Source organism: Gordionus sp. m RMFG-2023, chromosome 3, assembly GCF_954871325.1.
Source record: "Gordionus sp. m RMFG-2023 chromosome 3, tfGorSpeb1-WG-v2, whole genome shotgun sequence".
In the NCBI taxonomy this organism is placed as follows: Eukaryota; Metazoa; Nematomorpha; class Gordioida; order Chordodea; family Parachordodidae; genus Gordionus; species Gordionus sp. m RMFG-2023.
The window spans coordinates 39531823-39546244 of record NC_088777.1 but is presented as its reverse complement, the minus strand read 5'-3'; the positions used below and the strand labels follow the sequence as shown (position 1 = coordinate 39546244).

The window sequence follows — 14422 nt, the reverse complement described above, 5'->3', positions numbered from 1 at the left end:
ATAATTATTTGAATTGTTGTAATAAGATTGGTAATTGTTACGATTTCCATCACCGTATTGGATCTGTTTTCTTTGATTATTAACATGCATTGTGTTATTTCTACCATAATTAGATTGTTTATTATTGTTGTAGCGATAGTTATTGTAGTTATAGTTGTTTATCGTGGCATCTCAAATTATTATTATCGTAATTCCTATCATTGTATCTAAAATTATTATTGTAATTCCTATCTCTATTTCTATTATCATAAATATTTCTAAAATTATTATCAGGTCTAAATAATAATTATTATCATTTCTATTTTTATTGTTAAAGTTTTTATCTTCATCAGACTTTTTATCGTTATTCATATAACTTATATTATCAACATATGATTTATCATTGATACTATCTAATTTAATTCCTAGCTCTACCATAAATTTATATTTTGTCATTTAAGGTAGATGTACGTAATTTTTCTTTTAATCTACTGTCGTCCGATAAATTACATTTTTTATGAAGTTTCGCTACTCTTATGCAGGGGTTCGAACCGAACCGAACCGCAAAACCGGAATGAACCGTTATGATTTTCTGAACCGTAACCTTAACCGAACCGTTATGAAGAAAATATTAAAAGAGCAAACCGAACCGTTATAAATATTTTGAACCGGTTTAAACCGGTGCAAAACCGTTTTAAAAATAATGAATTTTAAATTATTAACCTAAATTTAAAATTTTAATTTTCCTGAAGTATATCAAAAACTTAATTCGTTAAAATTAGATATAGCAACTAGATATGATAGGTCCATATTGGGGATCAATATTCAATTTATAAATAACGGAAAAATAAAATTAAGGACTCTATGCATGAAAGTGATTAAAGAACGACACACATCAGAATATCTTAAAAAAATTATTCTAGATGTTCTAAAAGAATATGAAATAAAAATTGAGCAGATTTACACAATAACCACCGATAATGCAGAAAATATGATTAAGTTACTTAAGCTATTAATACTACACGATGAAGAAGATGATGAAGATGATGACCTTAACGATTATTTAATTAATGATGACTTAAATAATAATGATATAGATAATGACGATTTAAATAATAATGATATAATTCATGATGAAAATAAAGAACTTTTTAATATTGAAAATATTAATCTTGCACCAAATGCCAGATCCATATTAAGAGGTATTAGATGTGCTTCACATACATTTCAATTAGCAATTAATGATTGCATTAAAAATTCAAATGAAATTGTCATTATAAATAAAGCAAGAAACATCTGCAAAAAAATAAGAAATCAGACAACAATGGCTATTCTCTCAAAATTAAATTTGAAAAAACCAGTAATAGATTGTTGCACAAGATGGAACTCTATCTATTTAATGTTGGAGAGATTACTAGAGTTAAAAAGCTTTTGCCAAGAAATATCGATCCAAAGCGATCGCGAAAAATGTTTATCAGAATGAATGGAAAATAATTAGTGACATATTAAAAGCTTTATATCCAGCTTATGTTTTGACAAAATATTTACAAAGTGAACAATTGACAATGGGAGATTTTTATGCTGCGTGGATCAAATGTCTCATGCAAACGAGTAAAGTAGACACTCCATTTGCCAGACTTTTAGTTTCTACGATGAAAGCACGAGAAATAAATTTTAAAAATGAAGTTTTTTGCTCTGCTATTTATCTCGACCCTAGATATAATGTATTTTTAACTTTTGAAGAAAGAGAGATCGCCAGAAAACATCTTTGTAAAACTTGGAACTTGATACAAAATCTAAATAATCAGAATATTGAAATTCTAAATACTATGCCTACGTGTTCGTATTCGAAGGATAATTTAGATGATGATTTTGAAGATTTATTAAAGTCGCATGAAAGTCTTAAAAAGAATAATTCTCAGGGCATCGAAAATTATAATAAATGTATAGAAATAGAATATATAATTCTGTCATTTGATAATATAGAGAGATTAGAAAAAGATACTAATCTTTTGAATTATTGGGAAAATGTAAAGAATAGTATGCCAGAACTTTATAAGTTAGCTATAACTGTGCTAGCAGTTCGAGCTACGCAGGTCTCCGTAGAAAGAGCATTTTCAAGCCTTAAGTTTATACTCTCTGCCCAGAGAACTAAATTAAATCCTGAAATATTAGAAAATATTTTAGTTATCCGTTCGAATTCTCTTTTTAAACCTAACTAGTATAGTATACATATTATTTTATTCATTATTGTATTTACGCATGTTTGTTTTTATCTTATTTATTTATAAAATAAAAAAAACTAATTTGTCTAATTTATATTTCCTAAATTTAATAAAAATATCTATTAGATTATCATGGATAAATTAAATAAGAAATTATAAACTAAAAAGATTTTTCTCTAAAATTAATATATACATGGTTAATGATTAATTTTTTTTAAAATTAAATTTATAAAAACGGAACAAACCGAAAAGAACCGTTATAAATTATAAACCGAACCGAACCGATATGATTTTTTTTTAAAAACCGAAATGGAACAAAACCTTTATAAAATTTTAAACTAAAAACCGGAACGAACCGAACCGTTATACTAAACGGTTCGAAACCCTGCTCTTATGTACCATTGCATGAAATTCTCACTCGAGTTCTGCTGTAATAAGTTAAATTTATTTATTAAAATGTTTTTATCTTGCACAGGTAAAAGGTAAGTTAACTTTTTAGTCACAATTTTAAGATCTAATATGTCGGTATCGGAACAAATTGATTTAATATTGTCAAAGACCTCGTCTGATAAATTATTAAGCAAAGTATTTATTTTAATAGAGTCCGATAATGTGCTGGTCGAAAAATAACTTAATATTCTGTCTAAGTAAATCTCAGTAAGTGGTCCAACCAATTTTGGAATTTTGTATATTAATTCTGGTTTTATACCCATGTTTTATTAATAAACCGTATATATTAGAAATTATAACATATCATATTTTAACAAAAATACAATGTAATTGGATAAACTCCGACTCCTTGTATACGTAATATTTGCCATTCAATAATTCAAAACAATTAATCATTTCCTTAAGGTTCACAAATTCAAATAAAACGTCGTTACTACCCAGTATCCTAGAGTAGTGCACATCACAATTGTAAGTCAATTCAAATAGTATATTAACAGAAATTTCCCAAGGAATATTAATGAGTTTGAAAGCAAACATAATGGAAATAATTTTAAATGATTTTACCTTTTTTTTCCTTCTGTATATAGAATTTATTTGTATCGTTTTATAATTTTTTTATTATTCATATTTACGAGAAAAAAAATTTCCGTGGTGGCGAGTTTTTTCTGCCAAACGGGGAGCACCATGAAGAGAATAAGGGATATGGTGAGAGTAAGTAAAAATATATTGCATTATTATTTCCTTTATCTTCGTACACACACTATATATATATTATCTAAAAATATAAATTAGAATACATATAATCAAAACGAAAAACAAAAAGTAATAATAGGTAAGGTTACAAAAATTAGATTAAAAATATAACTTTTTAAATTAGAATACATATAATTAAAACGAAAAACAAAAAGTAATAATAGGTAAGGTTACAAAAATTAGATTAAAAATATAACTTTTTAAATTAGAATATATAAATTTTTAATATATAACAAAATTTTTATCACAAATATCCATTTTTACTCCCGCTGGAATTATAGATAATGAAAAAATAGAAGGATGGCAAATATCCGAAATTTGTCATACTTATCAATTGAATGTCCAAAACATTGTTGATGATTATAATGATTTTCGCTCTTTATATTTGGAGCCTCAATCAATCATTTTTTGCGAAGATCTTTTGAAAGTTAAAAAGAATGACGCGTTATATATAGATGAAAGTAATTTATTGATATTTTATTTGTAATTGTATATAATTAAAGGTATTGCAAACGATCAAACTACCGAAGAAAATATCAACAGCGAAATCATGACCAAAATAAAAAAATGGATAAAATACTCTTTTATATTACCATACCTACTTTTAAATCATTTAAATTTTTATTATAATTTAAATTTATTATATAAATATTTATTAACCCTTCCTATAACTTCCTGTTTAGCCGAAAGAGCCATGAGTAAAGTAAAAATAAACAAAACTCGAATGCGGAATAAAATTTCGGACCCATTTTTATAAAATTTACTGTTAATATCCAGCGAAATTGATGTTTTTGAAAATTTTACAATTGATCGATGATATTATAACACAATCTGCATTAACATCTATAAGGTTATCCAAATTATTAATAAAATAAGTAATGAATCTTTTTCACAGCAAATATATATGCTTTTAAAAAATGTAAATTTAATTTAACATTTTATAATTTCAATGCGAAATATACTATAATTCATTTTATTCTAATATTTTATATAATAACTCTATTTACAATACATGTTTTTAATTAATTAAAAGGTAATATTGGTATGTGAAATCAGGCTAAATATACCTCTTTAAAATTACTCGTCTTATATATTTTACAATATTTTAGATCTTTTTTATAGAAATATTAATATGTTATCTCATTTAATTCACTTATATATATTTTATGAAAATAAAGTGAATATCAACCAAATTATTGCATTATTTAAATATAAGTTGATTATCACCTACAAATTTTTTAATTTTTTTTTACCATAAATAGGCTTGAAAGATTGTAAATAGAATTATGTTGTAAGGTTATAAATGGTGGCTTATTATAAGATTTTTTAAATAAAATCACTATAACATCGTAGGTCTGTTTAGGTGGGTATGAGTAGATTTTGGAGGGGGTTAGCCTCCATCAAATTTTCTGCCATGTAGACGCTGGCTTTGCTACCAACTATCAAAATGTTGTAAACGTAAAAGAGTTATTTTTTAGAACATGAATTCAATTAAAACCTCTCACATTTATAATGAATGCATTATTATAGTATATTGTTTGGCATAAACAAAAGTTTGCTGATAGAATCCCTAACCCTTTTACATTTAAAAGGATAGCAGAAGGTGATCCAGAAATTGTTTTATTTGTTAAATAATGTCCATTATTGTGTGCAATATATAGATTTGGTCGATGTTTAGAAATTTCATTGTATTATGATTGTCTTTAATAAAAGTATATTAGTTTTTACAGTAATACATTTTGCCCCATTTCATCTAAATATTTAGACAATTCCACAATAAATTTATTCTACCCCCTTTAAATGCCCCCCCCCACCCTCCTTTAAAAAAATTGCAAACTGTTCATATTCCCACCATTCATGTAGACGCTGTGTAACGAGACTCTTAACTAACTGGACTTGATATGCATGAGAGAAGGTTAGTAAATCTTTCCATGATTTTATAATTTATGTTCACATTAACTTTTATGATTTGAATCATGACAAATTAGAAATTTGGTTTCTAGATTTACTGGGTATATGCATCAAGATGGGACCCTTTCTCCATTCAAAAAATCTTTCAAGATAATCTGTATTATTAGATGGACATGGCTCAATATTATTTTTAAAAGTTTGAATATTGTTATAATTTCATTTGTTGGGGGTTTATGAGAAAAGGACATGTTATCCTTATGTAACTATGTTTATATAAAAGATTTGCCTTTGTCACTTTGATTAATTTTGTACAGAAGCTACAAATTAATGACATTATTAAATTTTTTTGTTTAATATTTTTATTATTGCTAAATATGGATTTATATATAATTATTTCATTTATACTAGGTGTTGTGTAGCATAAAGTTGTTTGTTTCATTCATTCGTGTTTGATATTAACATATTATACTGAAATGGAGAAACTTTTCACAGGCAAGTTACAAATGGCGTCACTAAATATTAATGAAGTGAATAACAAGTTAGCGGTTCTCTTAAGATTGTTGGAAGCGGAGAATTGATATAATAGGTATTCAGGCTCGTTGCCCAGGAAACAGCACTGCGAACTTTAATGATTGTAAGATGTTCTGTTCGGGCCACTTCCAATAGTTGGTCCGGGATTGCCTTCCTTACAAATAAGCGGTTACAAAAATACATTATAAAATTCGTACCCATATCAGAGAGGTGTGGTCTCCTCTATCTAAACACAAATTTCAGACCCACTATAATTGTAAATTTTTATGTCCCACCAAATAGGAGTGAAAGGACGAGTTTCTTAGATATAATGTTAAATATAATAAATTCACTATCGAGCAGATACAATATAACAATACTGGGTGATCTGAATATGAAATTAAGTAATGAGAGTGAATATATAAGCAAGGGGGTCATTGGGCATGCTGCCATTCAACAACGGAATAGTGTAGATAGCAAAAAATTTCTCGATTACTGAAGAAATAAAAATTTCAAGATTGAGAACACTTTTTTTGCCATCGTGAAATAAATATGTACACCTTTGCGAGAGATAGGCAGAAATCTCAAATATATCCAATGTTCATCGTTTGGTTTGATGATGTTAAAGCATCTACAAAGATAAACCTATCAGATCACAGAATGATTATTGCTAATATCAATATTAAAAAATATTTGGGGCTATCATATTAATAATAAAAGACTAAACTCGACGGTATCCATCACAAATTCTTCAAAAATTTATTTTCTACGGAAATTAAATAAATTACAAATGCAGGGAAACAAAATACTTTTTGATCATGTACTAAACTCGAAAAAAGTTAACTTTATAAATGCTAACAGTTATGGGAATATTGAAGAATTTTGGGTACTATTTAAAAAGAAGCTTGCTGAAGCTTATAGGGGCCTGCCAAATGTACTCTTAAAGGAAAGGATGGATGTGGGGTGAGACCTTGGAAAAAATAAATCAACTAAGAATAGCGAACGACTCAAAGAGTGACTTATGGAAGAATATCCAGAGGTTATTGCGGAGTCATAGAAGAATTTACATAGAGAAAAAAGCTGCGGATATTGACAAAGATATAAAAGAAAATAGAATCTACGATTCTTATAAAAAACTAAAATACTTCTGCAAACCTTGTTGTTTCAGACAACTTCCTTTGATGTTTTAGGAAATGGGAAAGTTACGGATAAGGATGAACAAATGGCAGTATGGCTCGATTATTACATGTCGGTCTTCGACTCTCGAAAGGTAACTCCTCTGACAAACATGAATACACACCCCACCATATCTCCGTCAGGTTTTTCCTTAAATGAAATTACAAATATAGTCAAAAAATAACGAAACAATAAAGCTCCGAGACATTTCCTCTTTTCTATTAGCCCTATTTAATATAATATGGGAAAGTGAGAATACTCCAGATTAATGGAACAGATCCCTCTTATGTAATTTCCCGAAAGTCAAAACCCCATGGAAGTTTACCGACTACCGCGCAGTAGCTCTTACATCCTGCGTCTCAAAAATTTTTATGGTCCTCATTAAAAACAGAATGCATCTCTTCCCAGAATACATTTGTGCATACCGGCCCAATAAAAATATTTTAGAACCAATTTTATCGTTGAAAATTGTAATGCAGAAGTGTTGGAAATACAAGATCCCCACATATCACACATTTATAGATTTTAGTAGAGCCTTTGATAATGTGGATGCTCTATGGGAAGTACTATAAGAATGTGGTATTGAACCCAACATTATTTTTATCTTAAAAAATTATTATTCCAAGCTAACGGCATGTTTTAAGACCAATGATAAAATATCCCCGTACTTTAGAATTAAAAAAGGGGTGAAACAAGGTTGTACATTATCACCACTTCTGTTCAATATTATAATAAATAAAGTAATAAAAGAAGCAATTGGCGCAGCTGATCTGGTTGACATTGGATTAAGGGAGACGCTATATTTCGTAAATAGGATCATATTATGCGCTGATGACATTGTCGTTATATCTAAAAGCATTGAATAAACGAAGAGATGGCTCTATCTTATTGGGGCCTTGAGTCGTAGAGTCGGACTAAAGATAAATTTTAATAAAATGGTTATTCTCCCCTCACCTAATACACATCCACTTCATAATCTTATAGTGGGAGAAAACATAATAAAAATAGTCATCAAAATTAAGTATTTGGGGGTCACTCTAAATAATTAAGGCGAATGTAGAGAAGAAATGAAAATTAGAATATAAAATGCGAAAGGCGTTTTTTATATGTATATGAAAATATGGAAATCGAGAGAAATATTTGTATTTACCAGATTGAGTTTATTTAACTCGACGATAGTTTCTATTTTATTATATGGAGGCGATATTTAGGAAACAAATAAGACAGTAATGTGACGACTCCAATCATTTATAAATAATTGTGTACATACAATAAATGGTATTTTTTATCCAAGAGTTATCTCAAACTCAAATCTTTGGAAGAAGTCTAATCACACGCCTATAAGCATTACTTTAAAAAAACGTAGTATTCAGTTCCTGGCTCACATAATTAGGAAGTCTAATCATAATCTAGCATATGACGCCATAGCATGGTTGTATACATATAAAGGGAAACAATATAGGAAATATAAATTATTTTGGTACTATAAAACCATAAAAGATGTGATGGAATTAAATATTAATATGAAACAATTCATAAAACTAAATAATAGTTAAAGATCTATTTAAAAACTTTTTCGCATTAAAGAAAGGTACTTAAATCTTAGGAAATCTTGTTCATATGATATATCGGAATTGCTTGACTTTATGGGAATCAATTCTTATTTGGAAGTATTCTTTTAAATTTCCTTACAACAAAACCAGCATTAGTATAGTAAAATTTTTAAAATTAAAAACATCCACCCCTCCCCCACTCTCAAAGTAATTAAATTATTCTGTAGTTCTCGGGTATAGGTTCTTTTTTTGCCCCACTCCTTTAAGCCTATAGAGGTTTAAGCAACATTTTTCGGAATGTTGCGCTACAAGTACGTGCGGCTTGCCCACCGCGTGGAGGGCTTTTCATATTTTTACTTTTACACCCAAATTAAATTAGTTCCAATTAGATAGAAATGAGGAAAACCTAGCGTAGATCTGTTGAACCTTCAAGGTTAGACGTATATTTAACTCAATACAAACATATTTTATAATATATTAACTTAATTTATACCTCACGGACTTATTATATTATTTCTTACACCTGACATAATATTAATAGTTTCATTGATAGTATAACTAAATTGAATTCGAAAAAGTATATATAGAGTTATAATTTTTTAGATACATAATTGCATTCAAAATGAATTAAATAAAAAATAAATTTTGTTTTACTATTTCGTTTCATTTTTTATTATCTTATCCTAAACTCTCTACCTACCTTCACTTTTCAGCAATTATAAAAACTATTTATTTCTTTGTATGACTATAAATATAGGGTTTAAAATTGTTAAATTAATTTTGATTCTCCCTATATTAATGGGTAAGTGGAATATGGAAGTGGCAATCTACTGAAAGGTGTTATTTGTATCCTTGACGTTTTGACAGATAGATCAGACTGAATTATTAATTAAAGATTTAGATTGTCACCATTTACAAAGTTGGGCAGTATCAAATACTTGTATCTAAGATACAAGAACCTTTCATATCTTGTACTCAGTATCTTTTTGACATTTTAAATAATATACGAGTAACTTTCTGAAATGAATCTTGTATCTCTTTCATTTTCTTGACAAAGGATACAGATTCTTTTTAACATTCATGTTTAAAATTTTACATATTACAGTATATATCTTATTTTCTTCGGGAATCTTGTATTAATTTCCTTATTTTTCTCCACCATATTTTAAATATATTGACAACCAAAATTAGCTGGAGAGTTTCCAACTCATACTAAGATAGATAAAAAATAACAACACCAAAACGAAAAAGTAAAGATTATATTTTATATATAAATGTAATTCGATAGAATATCATTACCAATTTTATGTGATATATTTAACTTGTAGGATGACACTCATGGTTGTGAAGAAGAAGGTAATGAAACTTAAATTATGGAAATGCGTTTATCCCAATCTTAAAATTTTAGATGAAAATTTTTTTTAAATAAAAGTTAAAAAGACAATGTGAATGTAAAACCTGTATAAACAAAAAAATGATAAAGGGTTCAACACAAATTTTGTTAAACATATAAAGGTATATTATTATGTGGTTAAAAGGGACATAGGTTGTCTTAAAAATTTAAGTTTACAATTCTACCTTAATTAAAAGCTGCCCAAGATGGTATGGGCAAAAGATTTTAAAAAAATATTTTTATATGATATGAATATAACGAGGCTTTTTTGTCATCAATATCATATCCATATTTTGGGGGACACATCCTAGTTGGCAGCAATAGTTATTAGTAATATAATCTCCGCTATTCATATTTTAGGAAAACCTGTAGTTATTTGAATTTGAGGAGGGTTTAATGTGGAAGACGGTTTAGCCAGGATTTTCCTAAAGGGGGTAAATTATAAAATTTACGGGGGCTTTGCCCCCATACCCCATTTTTGTATATATATATTCATAAAATATTTTTGCAAGAGAGAATGTTAAATTTAATAAAAAAAAAATATTATCTTTATTTAAAATATAAGAAATTATATAAATAATAAATTTAATATATATATACATTAATATAAAAACGTGGTAAAAATTTATTCCAAACAAGTATATGAAAATTCTTTATAAAAAGTAAGTAGACATATAGTTGATATTTCTCTATTATATAGAATTGGTTACAAAATATTAGGTAAAATGCCACTTTTACTGACATATTTGAAAGTTATAGAATATATTACTTTAATAATATTTTAATAAATATTGCTAATAAATGCTTTTGATAATAAATATAAGTCAATTTGCATTTAAATCTTTAGCCATCTATTTATTTAAAAATATATAATTAAAAATTAAACATCTTGTTATTCATCCCACATTGGATGTACCTTATTAGATATTAACGTACTGAAATATAGAATTATTTTTTTAATTTACATTCTTTAAAAAATGTTTTCTGATGTCCTTATCAATATTCTATAGTCTTCAAATTATATAATTCCCTATTGGTAAAGATTATTTGATTGTCTTACGATATTAGATAAAATTAGATATACTGTAAATATAAGACACATAATATTCCACTCTTTGTATTGTGCGTTAATTTTTACTTAATTTATAATTTAATTTTATCAATATTTTTACAATTTTATAAGAAAAATAAGTTAAAGTTACTCACCTAATAAAAAATTATATTTGGGATATTATATTATTTAGTAATTTTTAATAGTAACTATAACACATTTCACTTTTGTCTTAAGACTTATTTTTGACTTATATTTCATTTCCTAAAAAACCTTTTTGGTTTCACTTTTTTATATATATAATTTGCTTTTTTCCCAAAAAAGTATGAATTATAATCAATAGTTTAAGGTATATGCATACATATTTGGGGGACAGGGGGTGGGCAGAGGACTAAAGAATATATTTTTATTAGCTAAAATGATATTCACAAAAAGTGATAAATTTTTGAAGTGGAAAGAAATTTCCTCTTGCCCCCCCCCCCGGCTACGCCTATGGTGACCCCACATTAATTGGCGAAACAAATGTTGCTGAGTTTACAAATAACATTGAAGTGAAGGTTTTAAATTATACTTAAGAAAGTCACAATACATTATAAATGCTTAATTATTATCCTTCCATTAAGAAAATTAATGCAACGCCTTCATCAGCTAGCTCTCCGATTGAAATATCTAGTTTTAGCACAATGTTAAGTAGGCCGAAACGGTCAAGATCTAATTATAAATTATTTGAAAAATATGATTATCTTATAAAGTAATATCTATTTTAAATACTCTTTAGCAAATTTATATTTTAACTCCCATTAAAAATACTAATTTCCCTTACATATCTATGCTAAAAATGGGCTAATACTAGTATTAAAATGCCTTATAATTAATTCATCATTAAATATTTTATTAATTATTGTAAATATTCATTCTTATTATATGCATATGTTATGTTAGTAACAAATAAAATAAAAACTGATTTTATAAACTATTCTTATTTAGTTAGTATTGATAATTTTAAAGTATCTTCTATGGATATTCTAATTTAGCAAATACATGTATCCTTTATATTGTAACTATTCGATATTTTGTAAAAGATACTAGTATCTGTATCTAAGATTCAATTTTTTATAAAGAATCTGTTTCTGAATCTAGATTCTTTTTTCGGAGGACCTGCTCAACTGTGACCATTTAATATTTCGATTGTTCATGAAAGATTTATTTAATTAAAATTTTAATATTCTATCAATATACTTTAGAACATGAGATATTCAATTATTGTATTTTTAATTTAAATAAAAAATATAATTCATACGCCCGGATGTAATTTCTCTCATACCCTGGTCTAATGGTCTTCCGCTAACATGGGATTACACTTGCGTTGATTTTGCAGCCAAGTCTAACCTCTCATTTTCTGCTATCGAAAAGGCAGAAATCCTTAAAAAAAATAAATACGCTGGCCTCGCCACACTATGTTTATTCCTATCGTTACCAATACCCTAGGCAAGTTTGGACGAGGCCCTCTATTTCATTAAAATCATAGGAAAATAAATGAGACAGATCTCAGGGGACCCCAATGAAGGATTTTACCTTCGCCAGCAGATTTCCATGGAAATTTGCCGGTCTAATTTTTTAAGTATTCACTCTTCTCTTGGATGATATATACCCCCCTTTTTTTAAAATATATATATTTTTTTTATAGTCCTTATTAATGTCTTCATAGATTATATATATATTATATATTTATTTTTTTTATATTTAATTTTTAATATATCCATTCCATTTTAATATATATTTTTTAATCCTCTGTAATTTAATGATTATGAATAAATAATAAAGTTAAAAAAAAAAAAATTGTCAATATGAATGATAATGAAGGATTTTTTCTAAGCTATATAACATTCAGCTATCAGAAATTACGAAAAGCTGACAGTTTGTGGCATATTATATAAATACTTATCTTTTTTTGTGATAGATTCAGTTTATTCAGTCATCAGATGCCTGAATTTTTTAAGATATTTCTTTTATTGTATTTATTCAATTTGCTTGATTATCTCATATTCAAATATAACATTGTAAGTTTACTGTTTTTTTATTATTCTATATCTATTTGATGAGAAGATCTCTCGCTATTTAAAACCATCACTTAAATATAAAGATATATATAAAGAAGTTTTAAAGTTGGAATCTGAAAAACGAAACATTAATGTTGTAGATGAATTTCCAAATTTTGCAAGATTGCAAAGAAAAATCAATGCTCATAAGGAAGATATTGAAAAAATAGGTTTTTATTTTTATATAATTAATTTGCTAGTATATATGTTTATATGGGCAAAAAAAAATTTAGGCAACAAACAATTTAAAAATTCCATAAGGATTTATGATTATATTATAATTTTATACAATTCTATTTAATTAATAAAATTATATTTGATTAGAAAAAGATCAAAAGCAACAAATCAAAAGATACAAAACTCTTTTAAAATATATAATATATACAATGAAGGTAATATGGATTTTATTATCTTCACTATTATATTTTTCTATTAGATCTTGTTATCTTTATATTATATTTGGCAATATTATTCCAAAATTTTAGTGGCAATACCTAAAGAGTGGTTATTTCCCTGCTATTATTTTTTACCAAAGTCAATACAATCAGGTATGAATTCTATTTAATTTTAGATCTAATTTTAATTTAAAGGAAATATCTATATAATCCCATGGCTATTTCTTTCTGAAGAAGCTTCAAAGGCCTTAATTAATCAAATGTTTATAACAGTGTTTAATAAATAATATATATATATCCCATTTTGTTTAATTTTAAAAATGATTATTTATTTTATTTAAAATTTATTTCACAATTTTTGTATTCCTCTATATAAATATAACATTTAAGAAGATATACAAACAAGAGTGCCCTAAAATCCCTTTTCATTGCCCAGTTAAAAAATTAAACTTGGTATGGCTTGTATATTATAAATTAGATTTAAAAAATTATCAAATTTAAAATGTTTATTTATTATTTTCTTTAATTTCTTGTTTATTTATATGTTATGGGTGCATTAAATTTAAATATTTAGTTATATAACTGATAATATTATTGTGTATTCTATTTATATGAATATGAAACATTTATAAATTATTTTGATGTGAACATAACAAAGGATCTAATATATTCAGTGTTGAAATGATCTAATATATTCAATTGAACAGTAGCTAACTTTTCAAAGGCCACTTTAATAAGCTTAGCAATGATGTATTTTGAAATTTTGGTTTGATTAATTATAACAAAATATATTTTAGAGTATTTTAAAGTATTTTTTTTATTTTAAACAGATAAATTTAACTGAAATACAAAAAAAACAATATATTTTTAACTATAAAATTATTTATATTTTTCAAATACAAGCAAATTTTAATTGAAATTATATTC

At 26.4% G+C, this 14422-nt stretch overlaps 1 long non-coding RNA gene across 1 annotated transcript; it reads left to right on the top strand.

Moving 5' to 3' along the window:
- The first annotated feature begins 12930 nt into the window (after window positions 1-12930).
- On the top strand, window positions 12931-14212 carry LOC135926638 (uncharacterized). Its single transcript, XR_010571937.1, has 5 exons — window positions 12931-13061; window positions 13108-13270; window positions 13425-13492; window positions 13537-13648; window positions 13691-14212. It is a non-coding gene; the product is annotated as an uncharacterized LOC135926638 (long non-coding RNA).
- The last annotated feature ends 210 nt before the right edge of the window (window positions 14213-14422 follow it).